The 17,739-nt window shown below is 41.5% G+C and overlaps 1 protein-coding gene across 1 annotated transcript in view; it reads right to left on the bottom strand.

Annotated features, from left to right (window-relative positions):
• Positions 1–11,648, bottom strand: part of SNTG1 (syntrophin gamma 1) — a 312,374-nt gene extending 300,726 nt beyond the window's left edge. The window contains exon 1 of the mRNA XM_071737518.1: positions 11,195–11,648. The gene's annotated coding sequence lies outside the window, so the exon portion shown is untranslated. The remainder of the gene's footprint in view (positions 1–11,194) is intronic.
• Between the last annotated feature and the right edge of the window lie 6,091 nt (positions 11,649–17,739).

The raw sequence follows: 17,739 nt of genomic DNA, 5'->3' as shown, positions 1-17,739 counted from the left end.
CTTCTCAGTTGGCATTTATCAGTATATCCTGGCTAAACCTCTCTGTGTGTTTGGGAACAAGAATCTGGCTATCTCAGTTCTCCAAGCCAGACTATGACAGCAAATTGCACTGATCTGTGATTGATAGATTTTTACTTCCCTTTATTTTAGTCTTAAACACCACCCTAGAGAGTTAACTTGCAGACTGTAGAGGGACCCTCATCCTAGACTGAAGGCTGAACACATAGATAGGAGTTATTGGTATTTACAGTTATTCCCAATCCAGTGCATCTCACATGTGAGCTCAGTGTGCTGGATTTGTTTGTATAGTCAAAAACCAATGCCCCTAATCTCAATCTCAAATGTGCCCCAGTACTGTGAAAACAATTAACTTGTATAAGAGACCATAATTTTGACATCTAGCATAACTCTGTGGTACTTAAAAGTGTTTTCTGGTTGTTTCTCATAATCCTAAACACAAGAGTGTATTTCAGATGGATGGTGTTACAAAATCTTTCAAATAAAATATGGTATTTACGTAATTATACCTTCTTTTTAAGCTAACAAAAAGCTTTTACAAACAAACAGATGGGTGTTTTAGGCAAAACCACAGGTTTTGAACACACAGCAGCTTATACACTCATAAATATGTTACTACTAGAGATGTATATTTTTAAAAATAAAGGGCTAGCTTTCCCTGCAGAAGCATCTCCAGCTATTTGTATACCATAAACGTACAGAAAGGGACATTTAGCTGTAATTGCAAAACTTCAAGGTACTGTGTGGTTTTTGTGAGCTTTTGTGCAGAGGTTTTTCCAGTGCTTTAAATGCCTGCAGTGAATGATTCTATATGTAGGAAAATCTAAAATACTTCTTGCCATCTGGAAAAGACAATTCTGCTGCCATAAAATGAGGTATCTCAGTTAATCTTGTGTATTACTTTGTAACTGGAGTAATATTGATATTTGATCCATGAAAGTAGCCTCCTTCTCATCTACTTTCTCTGAAGCACAGTTAGTATTATATAGCTCACAATCTTACTTTACCCTTTTATAGTTGTCTTTAGAGGTGTTTCCAACTATTCATTCCACCCCTACTTGCTGGAAAGGAAGGTGCCGAGACAATTTTTCTAAGGAAATTAAAATTGTGAAATGAGATCCATAACTCAACTAAGTCCCAGCAGACTTCTGAATGCTGGAGTCTATTATAAGAAAAGGCATGTGTATGAAGCTCAATTTCTCACAGCATTTATCTTGAGTCAGAAATACATGTATACACATGTATGGCAGGGCAAAAAGAAAGATAAATCCTGATGATGCCACTTTTGCAACTCTCCTAAAATGATATAACCTCAGGCCTCATGAATTTCTTGCTTCTTGTGCACTAAGAGGCTAATTTCAGGTAGCCTGAGGAACTAGAGCATCCCAAATACAACCCCAATTGGACCCACAGAAGTGAGTGGTGTGTCTGAATATGCAACTGAATTCCTGCACATAAGGTCCTGCTTTAAATATAGGAAACTTATGGGACTTCTGGAGAATGATTGAGACATATGCAGTCTTTCCCCAGATATTTCTCATATGGACAGGTAGCATGCTGCTGGCAGAACTCTTTCAGATGAGAAGGGCCATATTTCATGGACATAATTCTGAATATTACTGAACAATTGCAGTCTTGTGAAGCACTACTTTCCCCTCAAGAACAGGGACAGCATTCCTCTCATCAAAAATCTTGCCTCTGTTCTTCTTGCAGTTCTCTCTCTGCTTGGTCTAGAAATGCAGGTATCCACCTTTTCCTCTTTCCAAGAGTCACCCATACCCTCTCTCTATCACAACATAAAGAATACAAGAAGCAAACCCACTGTGTTTTTCTGCCTTCTTTCATCCAGCCAATTCATGTTTATGATCCCAGCTACTGGTGATCTCAGGCTGATGGTCCCATGGCCACCAAAGATCTGTATAGAAGGCATCCTGCTTTATGCACAGTGGTCAGTACTGTGACACAGTAGTTAACAGGGAAAGTGCTGTATCATTTTATGCTTCTAAGAGTAAATGCTGGGAAAAAGATTCAGAGTGAAAAACAGCAGAGTTTCCTATTAGTATCCTTAAACACCTACTATCATTCTTCCTAATGAACAGCTGCATGCGACATCTTAGCTGCATCTTAAAACATTTAAAGAGCCAGTAGCACTATCTGCTCAATGTTCTTTACTACTGTCCTTCATCACACATTATAAACCATTAAAAGCTTCTGCTCTAATTGGTAAATATTTCACCAAGCATAAGGAAAGCTTTACTTAAATTAATTCAGTTAAGAAAACAGTGGAGAGAATATGCTTATAAATTCCTTCATGGTTTCAGTGCTGAGTGTCCAAAACCCACCTGGATGCACTCCTGTGTGACCTACACTAGGTGATCCTACTCTGGCAAAGGGGTTGGGCTTGATGATCTTTCAAGATCCCTTCCAACCCCTAACATTCTGTGATTCTGTGATCCAGAGAATATCTCCTGGCTCCACCATAGTGAGCATATGGGGGAGAACTTCCCATTAAAGGTACCATCTCTCCTTGCATGAAGAGATACAACGCTGACCCTAAGGTCAGCAGTTGCACAACATCTTTTCCCAAGAAAGCACATACAGATATGTTTACCTGCATATCCAGGTTTCTTACTGCTTTGCTGTGAGAATAAGTTATTGTAGCTTATCCCTTTCAGTACTAGAGGGCATGCACCAAGTCTGGGAATATTTCTCAAATAACAGATCGGTTACACTGCTACCCAGTAGAAAACATATTTGATTTCTCTCTGAAACACTTTTTTTAGGAAAAGCAGGCATCATGTTTCTTCGTAATATTTAAGACTATAAACAGAAAATGTGTTCTGAAATTGAACACAGACTAACAACACCAAAAGGCATTCCTGTTTGAATCTACTACAGCAAATACTACTGTAAGAAATATTTGTTAGTAAATAATACAATGTGATGAAGCAGGTGCCAAGTTTTGTGACTCATGACAAAGTGTTAGACTGACTGGTGAAAAACTCGTCCTCTAAAACACAGCATCATGCAATCCTCAGATGTCAGGAGATGAGCAGGTAGCTGTCACCACCTGCAATTCCTTAAATCCCTTCTCCCAGGTGCAAGAGCTTCACAGGAGCTTGTCCAGATCCTTCTGATTGAATTAACTACCTACACAAAAACAAGCTGCCTGGAATCTACTGGTTTCACAAGGCTGAAATAAAGACCCAATAAAAAATGCCGAGGGAGCCTATCTCCACTGTTCTAATACTGCCATACTCTACTTTCTTACAAGCATCTAAGCTGTGAAGCTTGGAGGCTGAGGGAGCAGAGATGCAGCTCCATTGCCTGAAGACCCTCTCAGAACTGGATGCCCTCCCCCTGTGCTGGCCATTCAGCCACACTGAATACGACTCCTCTTTTCACTCCATTTTAACAGAGAATTTATTCAAGGATCGGATCCTTTGATATTTAAACCATTTCCTGAGTTTTATCAGCATCCCCAAACTTGCTTCACCCATCTAACAGGAATCTGAGGGATGTCTCTTTCAGAATAACAGTCTTCTTCTTTAACCACATATACCAACCAATCTACATGTAAGTGTCTTTCCTGCTTTACAGAATTTCCCATCTTATTTTTTGATAAAAATTGATAGTTGTACAGCAATTATTTTAAGATTATGACCTCGGGCACATTATCAACTTTTAGAGATACTATTCAATACAGGAACAATACAACAACAGTGCAACTGATTGGACAAAGTAGGCTCCCCAAACATGACATAACAAGGTCTACAGTGTAATAATGTAATATCCTAAGTCTAATTTTTCTATATATTCAAACTATATCCTCAATCTCTTATTTCATTACAGAAGACAATAAAGTTTATCAGGCCAGAGTACCATTCTTAGGCAAAAATGAGATAGTTCAGGGCTGAAAACTGAAGAAATACGTATCTAAGTCATCTTGTTCAATACTGAAAAATATAGGTCCATATACAATGTATGAACTTAACAGAAAGGGTTCAGGTGAATTAAGTAGATATTAGATGGTGTTCTTGTAATTCACCAAATGGGTACCATCCCCCAAATACCTTCCCATTTCCCAAAATGCTTTTCCACAAAAAAAAAGCATTGATTGCTGCAACTAATATGTAACAGCAAAGAATTAACTATAAAAACAAAAATCAAGTTTGATTTCAAAGACAAAGAGTCATGGACTCAGTCCTGTAAACACATAGCATATGAAGCAAAATATTTTCTTGTTGTACATACAGAAACAGAAGCAGAGCAGAAAAAAACACGTCATAATTGAGAAAATTATCAGTTGAATGCAAAATGTACTGCATAATTAAAGTAAATAATCCTTGAGATTAACCTTGAGATTTCCATTTCAGGAAAAAGTATTGTAATAGGATTATGAAAATCTTAAAAAAGAGGCAATCAGAGGTGCATGAGAGGGCATGTTGTGTAGCAGCACAAAGATAAGTGGTAATACCAAATTACTGTTAGCAACTGGATTTCTCTGTTAATGAAAGCATGCAATAAATAGCTGTATAGTCCATATACCAAAATAAGGAAGGCATGGTCTTTTTTCAATCTAACAAGAAGACTCTGCATATCTACATAGGTGTATAAATGACATTGAGAAAAAAAATTATCACAGATTAGTAAATTCAGCTCAGTAACTAGGAGGCTATTTAATGTAGTGAAAAGGAAAGCTGATGTATAAAACCTGATTAATAAACTGAAAATTAGGCAATTTTAATCAAGACAAGCCAAGAAAATAGCACAGACAACCTCCCAACTGCATAAGACAGTCACTTGTGAAAAGAAGCATATAATAAACCATTACTACAGATACATAAGAATTAGATAGCTGAAAGACTAATGACATGGTGCAGAAAGAAATTCAGTTATCCAGGAATCCAGTTATGTCAGCATGTTAAAGAAAAATTAGAAGTGATAACCATCAGATTCTGTCATGGATTCTACATTCTTTGCTTGGAAATATCCAGCACAGTTACAGGAGGCTTCCTCCAGTAAAAATCCTTCACAAATGTCACTGTATTTGACTGAGAAGTTTCTCCAGCTGAAAAAAAGCAGTAGTGTAGCTATTTTTGCACTTACATTAATAGCTCTGCCTAGTTTGCTGACAGGGAGCCCTGCCACTAACTGCACCCCTGGCAGTGGCCAATCATGCCCCATTCATAACACACTGACTGCTCTGGCTCCTCAGACTCTAATCCCAGTTTCCTTTTTACATCCATTCTTCTGCGTTATTAAAGCCGAACACTGATTTTGAAAATGCTGCTTTTTCTTACGGATTCAGTCTCTGCTCATAAAGTTGTTTCATAAAAATAGCAAAACGCATAACCCACAGGATGAGAACAAAGGCACTCCAAATGTTCAAATCCACAGGGGAATGGGTCTTATGCTGATTTTTACTCAAAACCTATCTTCAGTGAGAAGCTGCATGCATCAATGTGTGTTTTGTTACATGATGACAACTCCCTGCATGGACCAAACCTTTGTGTTGTCACGTAAATGTTTGCCATTTAATAACCAATTAAAAGAGTTGTGTAAAGAACCATTTGTGAATTCTGCTGCATTCAAAAACATCCAGCTGTGATACCAACCAGTAATGGATGCAGGCAGACAGCTGTGTGTGATGAAACCTAGAGCTGCAAGATAACTGTAGTCTGATGATTTCCCCCTCCTTTTTCACTTGAAAAAAAAAAAACAACCAAAAAACCAAAACTGATTAGCATAGATCACTGTTTAAAGGCTGTTTAAAATATGTATCAAATGATAAGACAGAGTTCAGGGAGTTCTTTTACAAGCATAATTCTAATTGCATTGCTTCTTTAGGGGTCAAAAGGAAGCCAAAGAAAATCAACGTCCATTTGTGTTGCAGAAGCTGAAACATACAGTTCATTATTCACAACTGTTAAAATAGTCAATCAAAGCATTTTGCCACGTGGTGAACTAGAAAAAACTATCATACATAATTTTAAATTAATATATATTTAGAAATAGCAGAGCATTTCATTAAAAGAATTTTAGAAACAATGCTGTAATGAAGAATCAGTGGTTTCTTTAAGAGCAAATACTAACAACTTCATTAGACATGAATATCAAACTTTGAAAAGATTTTCAAGAACTTAGCATTACACCTGTTGAAATCAGTGACATTTTTACACGAAGTTCAATAAAAGCTCAAAATAGTATTTCCACCAAGAAAGAATCAGCGTGGAGGTTTACTAACACTTGTCAAACTGTCATCTGTACAGGACAATTTCAAATTCCCTTTAGTTTTTGACAGAAAGGAGAAGAAAAATGAATGTCAAAACCAGCACTCCCATTCTTCTTTATGGACAGAATATCCATCCTGTATTCTTTTCAGTAAATTCAATACAACAGGTGGAGGGGGAAAAGGTAGGTGTTTTCTTTTATTTAAACAGCCTTTGCTTACAATTAAATGCAAGTCTATTTAAATTTGACCAAAAGCAATATAAGAATCACTCAAAAGTCTCATTTTTACCATCTTCAACAACAAACCCAGTACTATGTCCACTTTTGAAAAAATGCATTGAGACTGAATAATAATATAATAAACTCAAAATTAAGAATAATCCAATAAATAAACTGTTCCTCCTCTGAGAGGTTTATCCCAGAAGCCCCACGCAACAAACATATCAGAAGTGCCTGATATCACCAGCTTTAAAAGCACACCTTTAAAAGCACACAAAAATCTCACCCAACCAGGGAAGAAACACCAAATCTAATAGTAAGTAACAAATACTTTATCGGAAAAAAATAAAATGAAATCCAACACTGCTGAAATGAGATGTAGGTGATAACTATCTGCAGAATAATCAATTGGGCCAACAATCAGCTGCACTCACAGTATCTCTGAAGCCAGGAGTTCTTTCACACATGGTATCAGTGCCATCATTAAAGCAGTAAAACATCAGTGTCTGCCTCCTCCACATCTCACACAGGAATTTCAGTGGCTGCTGAAAAGCCTGTGAGCATCAGTGTGGGACTTTCACTCTGTTTCAGGGCTTGTTGCATTCCAAGAACATCCACTTTCAACCTCAGAGTTAAGACTGTTCAGCTTCTGCCATGGGGGAACCCCCTGCTTTCCACAGTAAATGCACAGCATAGCCTCCCACAAACCATCCACCCCCTATTGTTAAAGTCATCCTGAATACCTGTGTGGCTCAGCAAAACTTGTCCATCAGTACAATTTATCCATGTTTTGGCCTCACTTAAAAAAAACCCAACTCTATCTTGTAGAACAATTACATGTATGTAACTCAATTTTTGTTACTATCACATTAGCTTCACAGTGAAGAAGTTCTACAGTTTTTTCCAGCACTACCCAAAGGAAATTGGAGAACAAGTCATGAAATTAATCTCATCCCAAACACTCTTCTTGATTAGCTTCCCTCTGCTCATTACTTAAATAAATTGAAGAGATCGAGTCCTCAGGAAACAACACAGGCTTTGGCTCCTGCACCACCAGACTCATCACACCACTTAGTATTCCACCTCTTTTGGCCAACTGTGACTAATTACTGAAGATAAGGCTCAGAGTCCCAAATGACAGTGACAGCCACATCTGAAGAGTTCGGTGGAAAAAATCTTTTTTTCCATATCATGGAGCTTCCCTTCTTCACAAGGAGTAAACACATCACTTACTAACTCAATTTCACTGGTTGTGTCTCCACTGCATTCCCTGGTGTTGATTAGAGCTGCATGTTCAAGGCATGATCTGTTGGAGTTTTGTGGTTTAGTTTGGTTTGGTTTGTTTTTTTTAATGTATGCTTTTTCTCCTTCCTTCAATTTTCAACAGGAATGCAGAAAATTTAGGCTGGCCACAATGACACTAAGGCTTTCTGGCTCTTCCAGATAGGGTAGGTAAAACTCAGGGCCAATACAGAAGTCTGGCTGTGTAATCATGCTGAGCCAATGTCACAGCATGCTGCCAGAGGTCTGTGTTGATGCAGCAGTCTCAAATTTGGATTCAACCTATCCACATTCAGTCCTTTCTCTGGAAACCTGAACTGAAAGCACAACCATGAGAAGGGCCAAGAAAGACTACACCTTAAATCCATCTGACATTTCTTATTATTCAGTACAACTCCTCACCTTTTTAACAATGCATGCAAGCAGACCTGCTGATGACCACCGTAAATACTGACAGTACCACAATTTTCCTGGTAGTTCAGGCACAAGGACAAGTGCTGAATTACAAGCATTAGGAAATTGTAATTACCTGAGCACTTCAGAGGAAAGAACTAAGAGCAGACTACAGATCTTGTTTGTTTGTTTATTTGTCTTAATACCGCATTTCAGATAAACCCCATTCAGAAATTACACACTCAGCATGGTTGGGCTGATGAGGAAAACCATGCTTAACTGTTGATATGTTTAATTTTGCTTACAGGTCTTTCTGTCAGTTCAGGAAAGTTATGCCTGACAAGCCAAACAGCATGCCTGAGCAAACATGAAAAAAATCAGGAAAGAAACAATGTCTGTGCTTGCCACGAATTTTCTGAACAAAGTCAACATCTTCTCAATAAAAAGAGATTTTAATACTATTGAAATAAACATGCATGTTATAAAGTACTTTGGAAATCTCCAGTTCAAAAGACACAAGTGAACTGAGATACAGAACATAAAAAGAGGACACTAGAATAGCCTTACAGTGAACTGTATGACTCCTGAATTTTTAAAATCAAGAACTACACACACAGTTTAAAAACTGAAGTATAAATATGCAGAAAGGCTTTCTGACAAGTATCAAGTAAAAGATAAAGAAAATATGTGAAGATAAAGGGTTTTTTGATTAATATCTTGGAGGTAATTTTTAGTCATATTTCTTAAGACCTCTGTTTTACCTTTCCTTTTCTTTCCATGTTTCTAACTGAAAAAGAAATGTTTCCTTCTTTCTACCAGACTCTGAAAAATCAGTCTTCAGTAATAGAACAGAATCAAAACCTGGCTGTGAGAGAACGTCTAGAGCAGCATGTTCTTTAATTCAGTGATGGGGACCTTCATTAGGTTATCTCATAGCTATGGGACAAGATACTGCAAAAGCCAAATGATACATCATTAAATTATGTTTTCTTCCTCTCCAGGCAAAGACCAAGTACAGCATTAGATTAGTGTGAAAGACTAAAAAGAAAAGGAAGGGCCATGTGAAGTGCATCAGAAGTGACAAAGCTGATAAAATTTTAAACCCCTTTTGTTTATATAATCAGGTATGGGCAGTTACTTATGTTAAATGTGAAAACCTTGAATGTAATATATTGCCCAAATGATTTCCAGATCAGTGCATGCTTCAGTGTTTTATCTCCCTTGCACATGCCTAGTGAAAGCCTGCCACTCTGCAACAGAGGAAGGAATTACTGCAATAAAACCATAGGCAGACTTTGCTAAAAATTACACTTTTTTGAGATGACACAGAAGAATTTAAATGATTTAGGTAATAGATTAGTTTGCTTCTCACTGTCTAGAAACAGTTATTCTAATTGTGTTTCACAGTATCTTCAGAGAGTCAGAAATAAGAACCACAGCAACATTCTCTGTAAACTGCACTGAACAGATGACACTTCCCTCAGCCAGCTTGCTACAGTGAGCTCTATCCACCAGGAGCAGGAAAGGCTTACTGTAGCTTTCTGCTTTAAACTTGCGTGCTCACTGTTCGGACATCCCTACATCTTTTAATCTTAATATGTCAGCGTTACATCTATGTAAACGTGTATTTCAGTGCATAAAAAGATCTCTTCCTGCTACCAAATCAAAATGCATTAATCTGAGTAACTCTGAAATTGCCACACACACCCACAAAGCCCTATCACTAGAGATCTCACTGATTAAAAAATGAAATATCCAAATCTCAACAAACATTTCACGTTACATTTCTGCAGGACCAAATGTTTCCAACGTCTCAACTTACACTTTCATCATTAATGGCAAGTTATTTTCCCAAGTTATTTTCTACACACATACCATCATCAGGACCCTTCCTGAAACTACCACATTCACTGTAACTGAGCTCTCAGTGAAAGTCAGAGCTTAGCTATAAATCTGTTTTAAATGCTTTCATTCTGTGCTACTTTTGTGTTAGAACAGAACGTTCATCAAGGTCACTGTAAAATACTGTCATTTTCAGGCTCACAGAGATGACACCAAGGAAATCAATGTGAGCAAACTTAATTAAACACTGTCTGAAGTTCTGTCTCTCTCAAACCTGCCCAGAATTCCCATCTCTATCCCCTGTGTTTCAGAGACAGGTGTTTTCTAGATACAAGAAGGCAGGGTGCTTCGTTTATACCTTATCAGTGCTTAAAGGTGAAAAGGAGAATACAATTCTTTGCAGTGTGACATGTCTGTTATGAGCTTTCTGAGTTTTTAGCAGAAGATTACAGCCCCACGGGTCTGCTTCCTTGGAGTTCCCCTGAGAGCAGAATTAGTCCCCTGCCTGAAACCCGTGCTCCATATACTGCAATAAATTACAGTCAACTTCTTGTTTCATGGTAATGTCAAGTACATCAATAAATATCCACAAGCTAAAAGCTAGCAAACTAACCATACCCTCACAAGCAAGAGCATCTAAAAGAAAATCATCAGGGCACAAGAAAGTTAAGGGCATAAAAATCAAAACTCTTGTTCCTCATCTTAATGCCCAAGCGGGTCTGAAAGGTTAACACGCACGCTGCCTCTCTTACAGGAACCGCTGATGGAAAGCAATTTAGAGACACCTACAATTTAGCTACAGCTCAGCACAAAATAGAAGGCATTTTATATTAACGCCTATAGGGAGGCATCATCTGTTACAGCTGCAGAAGTGGGAAGCACTGGGAGGTTGAGCTTCCTTCCAGGCTTCCACCCGGCAGCACCGCACCGGCAGGATGCCCGCGGCGGACTCCGACAGAGTTGAGCCGGGCTCCCCTACAATCCCAACCACGACCCTCTCGCACCTCAATGCCCGAGAACTGTCCCTGGCACTGCCGACCATCCTGTCCCTACAAATTAGGAGCGAGCGAAAACAGGTGAAAACAAAAACCAAAAAACAAAGAACAAACAAACATAAAAAACAAAAACCAAACCACCAACCAAAGCAAAAAAAGTCACTCGAGACGAAGGTAACGCAGCGAAAAGCCATCAGAGAATGAGCACTTACTTGCCTATACACCACCGCCGGGCGACCTCCTCTCAGCCGGTAAAAATCTTGTGCCGCTTGTCCTCCTCGGACCGCTCCGCGCTAGTTCCAAAATATTTCCACAGGGCGCCGGCACATGCCCGGGCTCAGCCGGAGAGCGGAGGGAGCCCGGCCGCCGCGCCCCGCCGCCCGGTGCCCATTGTGCCAGCCACAACCCCGCTACTTTCGCCCCTTCTCGCCGGCACTACCTCGGAGGCGAGCCGCTGGCTAACACGGCATCGCACCCCAGCCGCCGCCGCGGCCGGCTCAAACTCCGCCGCCTCGCCGAGGGGCAGCGAGGGGCTCCCCGCGCCCTTCCCGGAGACGGAGCGGGGGCGCGGGGCGGGGGAGTGCGGGGAGGCAGCGCCGCCCCCTCCGCGGCGGCGAGCGGCCAGGCGAGGCGAGGCGGGAGGAGGCGAGGCGAGGCGAGGCGGCTGCACCGCCGCCACCGCGGCCGCAGCCAGCCGCGGCGATGCCGGCCCCGCCCGGGACCCCCGCCCGCCCCTCTTCCCCCCGCCGCCACCGGGGCTCTCCGTAACGCCGCCCCGCTGCCGGCGCCAGGAGATCCGGTGACGCGCAGCCCCCCCTCCCACCCCCGGGCCGGTTCCCGTGGTGGATCGGGATGAGCGGGCGGTGAGGCGGGGCGCCGTGACTGCCGCGCTGCATGGGGGGCCGACGGCTACGGGCGGGCCGTGGGAGGCTCAGCTGGGTTCGGTGGGGGAGTGCGGACTTCCTGCTGCGCCTGTCCCGGCCCGGCCCGCCGAGGCAGCCGGCGACCCAGCGGGCGAGGGCAGCATTCCCCCGGCCTCGGCGCCGCTGGAGCCCCCGAGGCCGCGGGTAGTCCTCTCGACTGGAATCCACGGAGCCCTTCCCGGTAGCGGCTTTCCCCCGTGCCCAGGCGGGAAAGTTGTCCACCCTCCCCTCCCATCTCCACGAGTCTCAACTTCCCTGGCTGCCGTTTCTCCTGGCTGCGGGCGTGGGTCTGGAGTGGACACTCGCCGGAAATAAAGACATCGGGCCCAGTGTTTGGGATAAATTTGGAATCGATTTTATTCCTTTGCCGCTTCGCGCGCGACCTTCCGCCCCCAGCCCGTCTCCCAGCCTCGAAGCCGGAATACGGCTCTTGCCCCGCACCGGAGCACAGCGAGCCCCGCTCGCCCGGGCAGCCTCGGACAAGGAGAGGGGCCCAAGAGTCACGAAGTGTGCGGGGCTGCGCCTCTCACCCCCCACCCCCCCCACACACACACACACACACCCCGTAAAGCCCTGCGTGGTCCCCTCCCTCCTCCTCCATACGCCTCGAACGGCGGCACACGGCGCCCCGCTGGACATCACCCCCAGGCATCGCCCTCCCCGTCGAGCAGCTCTGGAATGATGCTGTGTAACGTGGCGGATCAGTGAGATACGCACGCACATATATATATATATATATATATATATATATATAGCATATGCGTATATATGCGTGTGTGTATGTATATATATATACATATATGTACATATACATATATGTACATTCACCCCATCGGCACAGGTTGGTGTAGGGAAGCCGCCGCGGGGAAGCCGTTTTTGGTTCTGGACCGGTAGCCACGGACCCGCCTCCACGAAGGCTGCGAGGAAGGAGGATAATTAACGCAGGAGGGAAAAGGAAAAAGGGGGAGCGAGAGGAGGCGGAGGGGACCGCCCCTCATCAGCCCGCTCCTCCGCGCAGCCGGTGGGGAGTAGCAAGTCCCACGGGCTCACCCGCAGCGGAGTCCGGAAGCCGGGGTTGGCATCAGCAGACGCGGAGCGGAGCGGAGCCGCCGCCGCTGCGGGGAGCTGCGGGCACGGGCAGGGAGATTCCGCGGCTGTGGCGGCAGGGAGACGGAGCCCCAGCTCCAACTGGGGTTGCGGCAGAGCCGGCCCGTCGTCGGGGTGCTCGTGGTAGACTGGGGACAGGGGGAGCAGTCATGGCCTCATCCGCATCCTCTGGGGTCAGTTTTAGCTCTGGGAAATGCTTTTCTGTTGTTAAACTGAGGATAGAAGGGAGGGTGGTCGAAATTAAGAGTGGTAAAAAGGGGACTGAGCTTGGCTTTCCTGCAGCTCCTCAGCCAGAACTTTTCCACTCAAGCCTTATTTAGGCTTCTAAAGGTAATTTTCATATGCATCTCACAGTTAGGGTGATCTCCTTTCACCAAGCAGGTCCAAACAAAAATGTTTCTGTTCCTTATGAATTCCTTTTATAAATATTAACTTCAGTAGTGTTCAGTGAGCCACAAAGGGGAAAAAGGATTTTAAAAGACAGCTTCGTGCAAACTAAATGCAAATATAATAGAGTTGCCCTGAAGAGCATAGTTAAGCATTGAGTTGATAGATGCATGAGAATATGCAGGTTAGGTTTCATGCCTAACTGAACAGATTTGTACTTCAGTTCTCATCTAGAATTACAGATTCTTATTTTTCCCTGTTTCGTAATAATGATTGATTTTAGCAGAGTTCTTGATAGCTAACCAAGTAATCTGCCCGATTGTGGTTTTATTGAACGATTGAATGGTTTAAAATGGCAATTCCCTTGACAAGACTGAAAAAATAAATTATTACAACAATACATATATTAGCACTAGGCTGATTAAAATACATGTCTGAGAATTGAAGTAGATGAAAAACTATGCAAAGTCAAACAGAGAAGTTAAACAGAACTGTAGCCCTCCTTGCTTATACCCTGCTGAGAAAGTCCATGCTCAGTATGTGAGATCACAGGTTTTAAACAAAGTGGAAACAATATTTTTATGATCTTTTAACTACCCTGGCTAGAGCAAATCCCACACTCAAGTTCCAACAGGCACAGCCTCCCATGTTCAGTGGAGAAGCCACCTCCACACTTCACTCTCCAAACCAGGTATAGTTTAATTGGTGTGCATCATGTTTCCCCTACCTCTGGGAAAATCCATCATCTTTCATGGAGACCTCTCTCAGTATGACAATGAAGTGTAGAATAGTTTAAGCAAGAAAGTTTCATTTTCCCAGGAGTAAATTGTTACAATTTTCACTGTAGGATCTTTCAAACTATTCCTACCTTTATTAGAATGCATACCTATTAGTTACAAGTTTCATTGGCAGTAAGAATAGGCTGGCAATGAACTCTACCAATCCAGGTGAAAACAGTGTACAATATTTTAATCATTATAAATATAATATAATCGTTATAAAACTGATGCCACATGGTTGTATGAAATAAATGTGACTGCCGGTTTTACACACAATGATAAGGTTAATTTTGTGTGGTATCTTTGCTACAGGCAGCACAGGATTCTTAGGTATACAGAAATCTTATTTCAGGTAAGCTTAGGATGTAGTCAAGTACATGACTAGATATTTAAAGTCAGAGTGGGTAAGCCAAAATGGTTTTTTGTGTGGGCAATGCTAATGAAAAGATGTCATATAATAAGCTGGCGTTAGGCTGAGTTCTTTATTAAGTTCTGCAACTTCAGTAGACTGGCATGATGCAAATCATCAGCAAGGAGGGAGTGACAAAGGGAACAACAATGAAAATGGGAGAAATAGAGGCTAAGAATGGAGATAAAATGTCACTGTTTAAAAAAGATGGGAATGAAAGGAAGAATGTCACACAACAAGAAAGCAAGTGACAACCTTCTTGAAACTGCACTATCTATCTGACTATCTGTAAGAGGTCATTTGTCTTCCCTTAGCAAAATTATTACAACACCCAATCTCTCTCTCTCCTTTTTTTTTTTTTTTTTCTTTTCCTCTAGTTAAAGTATAGTTCAGAGTGACTGTGGGCAGTGAATCTGACATTTGACAGACAAATGCTTGTGGTTGCTTCTGTGACACATAAAGCTCACTGTGAAAGTGCTGGGAAATGAAGAGTTGAGAACTAAGGCTTGGGGAACTAAACTATCTGTAGTAGTGGACAATGAAGATGAATATATAAGAAAAAAAGTAAAAGTGCTTTTGAGACCAGAGGGGAGAGCATTTTTATCTGATCTGACCCACTGCAACAGTGGGTTTTCCATTCATGTACCAGGTCCTAGCATCTTCCAGAACACATTGCTCTCCACTGTTACCTTGATGGAACCTTGCTCAATTTTAAGCCATCAGCAATTTGAAGTACACTTCAGTCTGCAAATGAAGACAAGGCATTCACCTCTTTTGGATACAAAAAATCTAAACCACCCTTTTTTTCTCAATTACTAAGTACCTTTAAAAAATCTCTAAATGCGTTTCTAGTTCTTACCAAGTACCAGGTCTTATTTATTTGCTTTAAAATACGCAATAAAGTTTCCTCGCCCATGGCAAAACACTGGAACTAGGTGATCTTTAAGGCTATTTCCAACCTAAACCATTATGTAATTCTGTGATTATCTGTCTTTAATTATATCTTTTTAAGCAGAATATCGAAGGAATTTGAGTGAAAGTATAGCACTGGGTTTTTTTTTCATTGACTCTATGAGAATAGAATGAATCTATTTTCAACACCCAATTTTGGAAAAGATAGCAATCAGAATAGCAAATATGCTCCTTGAGGACAGGTATCACATGATTTTTAAGTAGGTCACAAGGTGGTCTGTAAGCACCAAACTCCTGTCACTCCCTGTGTTGAGCTACAAATGCATAGCACATTCCACATTTCTGATGGTTTCATATTATTTTTTATTTATATTTCATTATTGGTTTTAATTTCCATAACAAAATACATGCAAATACAGAAAGTCTATGTCCATATTCCCTCTCTTTTCTTCACAACTAGCCTAAACCAGACTTCAAGAAAATACTTGATTTCCCAGAATCTGGCACACTTATATAAAATAACATGTGATTTGTCACCAGGGCTTGTAATCAGAAAATCTGACTGGGGAAATGATGGAGACTGAAAAAGCCTTTTACAGTCTGTGGGTGGCCAAAAAAGCTGCAGCTATATTCCATAATATTCCTTGCTGCCGTGATTTGTTTCTCAAGAGCTCTTGTCAATCCATTTAAAACTCACACTCATATAGACTCAAGAGAGACATGGGGTTTATTCAGGCTGGAACCAAATATGCTTATGCATTAAAATCCCTCTTTTCACATACTGGCAATTCTATAAATTCTATGTGATTTTTACTTTGAAATTCTGAGCTTTTCACACCATCTGAAAGCTTGGAGAATTTAAGCTCATATGTATTGAAACCAAACAGCAGAGAACCTCAAAGAAGCCAGACTGTGAAGTTCATAGTCCTAAATCCATTCCTTAATCCCAAATTTTACACGCAGCCTATACATCATGTTCAGGACTGTTATTATTTATGCCAGTCTGTAACAGGCTTGCATCTCATTAATGGGTATTTTTAACCTCTAAGAGAATTTGGATAAAGTTATAGCAAAGGATTGTAACTAGTTTCAGATAAATTATCTGTGTTATCTGCCTTAGTAATTAATTTATTAAAATCAATTATTACAAATCAGAAAGGGCAAGTAAAAAATCATCGCCTCTAAAAAGTAGGATCTAAGAAAACTATCAGTTACTTTTTCCTCAAAAAAAGACCCTCCCTTCCTTATCTTTGCATTATGTTGATTATCCTATTTCTTAAAAAAATTGCCCTCTGTGCATTTTTAATTCAATTTTTCACATCGCAAAGTTCCAAACTGTTTTTCCCTTTGTAAGCCAAGTAACTGATGAAAGGCAAGCATCTGTTACAGTTCAAAGTAACATAATTTTTGGATTGTGAGAGCAAAGTCCATCCACCAAGGGTCAGGTGCAAGCATAAAGTTTTATTTGACAAATATAAGCAAAATTATATAACCCCATGAGAATATGTCAAATATGTTGCAAGGAAAAAGAGAAAATAAAAAGGTACAAGGAAAAAAGAGAGAGAAAGAGACAGGAAAGAAAGAAAAAAGTAAGAAAGCAAGAAAGAGAGAGAAAAGAATAAGGGAGTTTGAGAAAGTCACCACCACAGGTCCAGAGGTGTCCATCAAGGGTTTCTTTTTCAAGATGGCATTCTAATTCTGGACAGGGCCCGATGCAGGATGGTGTGTAGGGGAAAAACAGTGACAGAATGGGAGCCTCACTGTTGTTTATATGCCACCAAATTCCCTCTCTTCCAGGAAAATTATTCAATGTTCATTCGTTGGCCCAAGGGGAGGGACAACTCATTTTTCCAGCTTTCCTCCCCAGAAGGAGCTGTCATTAGCATAAGTTAGTTAGCTTCCCACTACCAGCAGGAGGCTGAAAGGTGTCCCATACAAATCGGATAGAACAGGACAAGGGGCAAGAGAAAAAAATCACCAGTCCTCTATCCAAGCATTGATCCAGCCAACCAGTGGGGGAGGGTTGATGTTGATGAGACTCCCCAAGCCCACCAGTGCAGCCCCTCAGGCTATAGCTCTGTTTCCCTGAGTAAGGGTGTTTGAGGCATAGCAGATTTGAACTGGAGCAGATCTCCACCCATTTTACTCTCCAGTCCTTATCTCTATCAGGCCCTGGGCCATATGCAGACCCTACCTGTTTCTTTCCTGTCCAGCAGTCCTTCTCAAAATTCTAATGAGGA

Source organism: Heliangelus exortis, chromosome 2 (genome assembly GCF_036169615.1).
Source record: "Heliangelus exortis chromosome 2, bHelExo1.hap1, whole genome shotgun sequence".
Classification (NCBI taxonomy): domain Eukaryota; kingdom Metazoa; phylum Chordata; class Aves; order Apodiformes; family Trochilidae; genus Heliangelus; species Heliangelus exortis.
The sequence above is the reverse complement of the archived record's forward strand: the minus strand, read 5'-3'. Positions and strand labels throughout refer to the sequence as shown.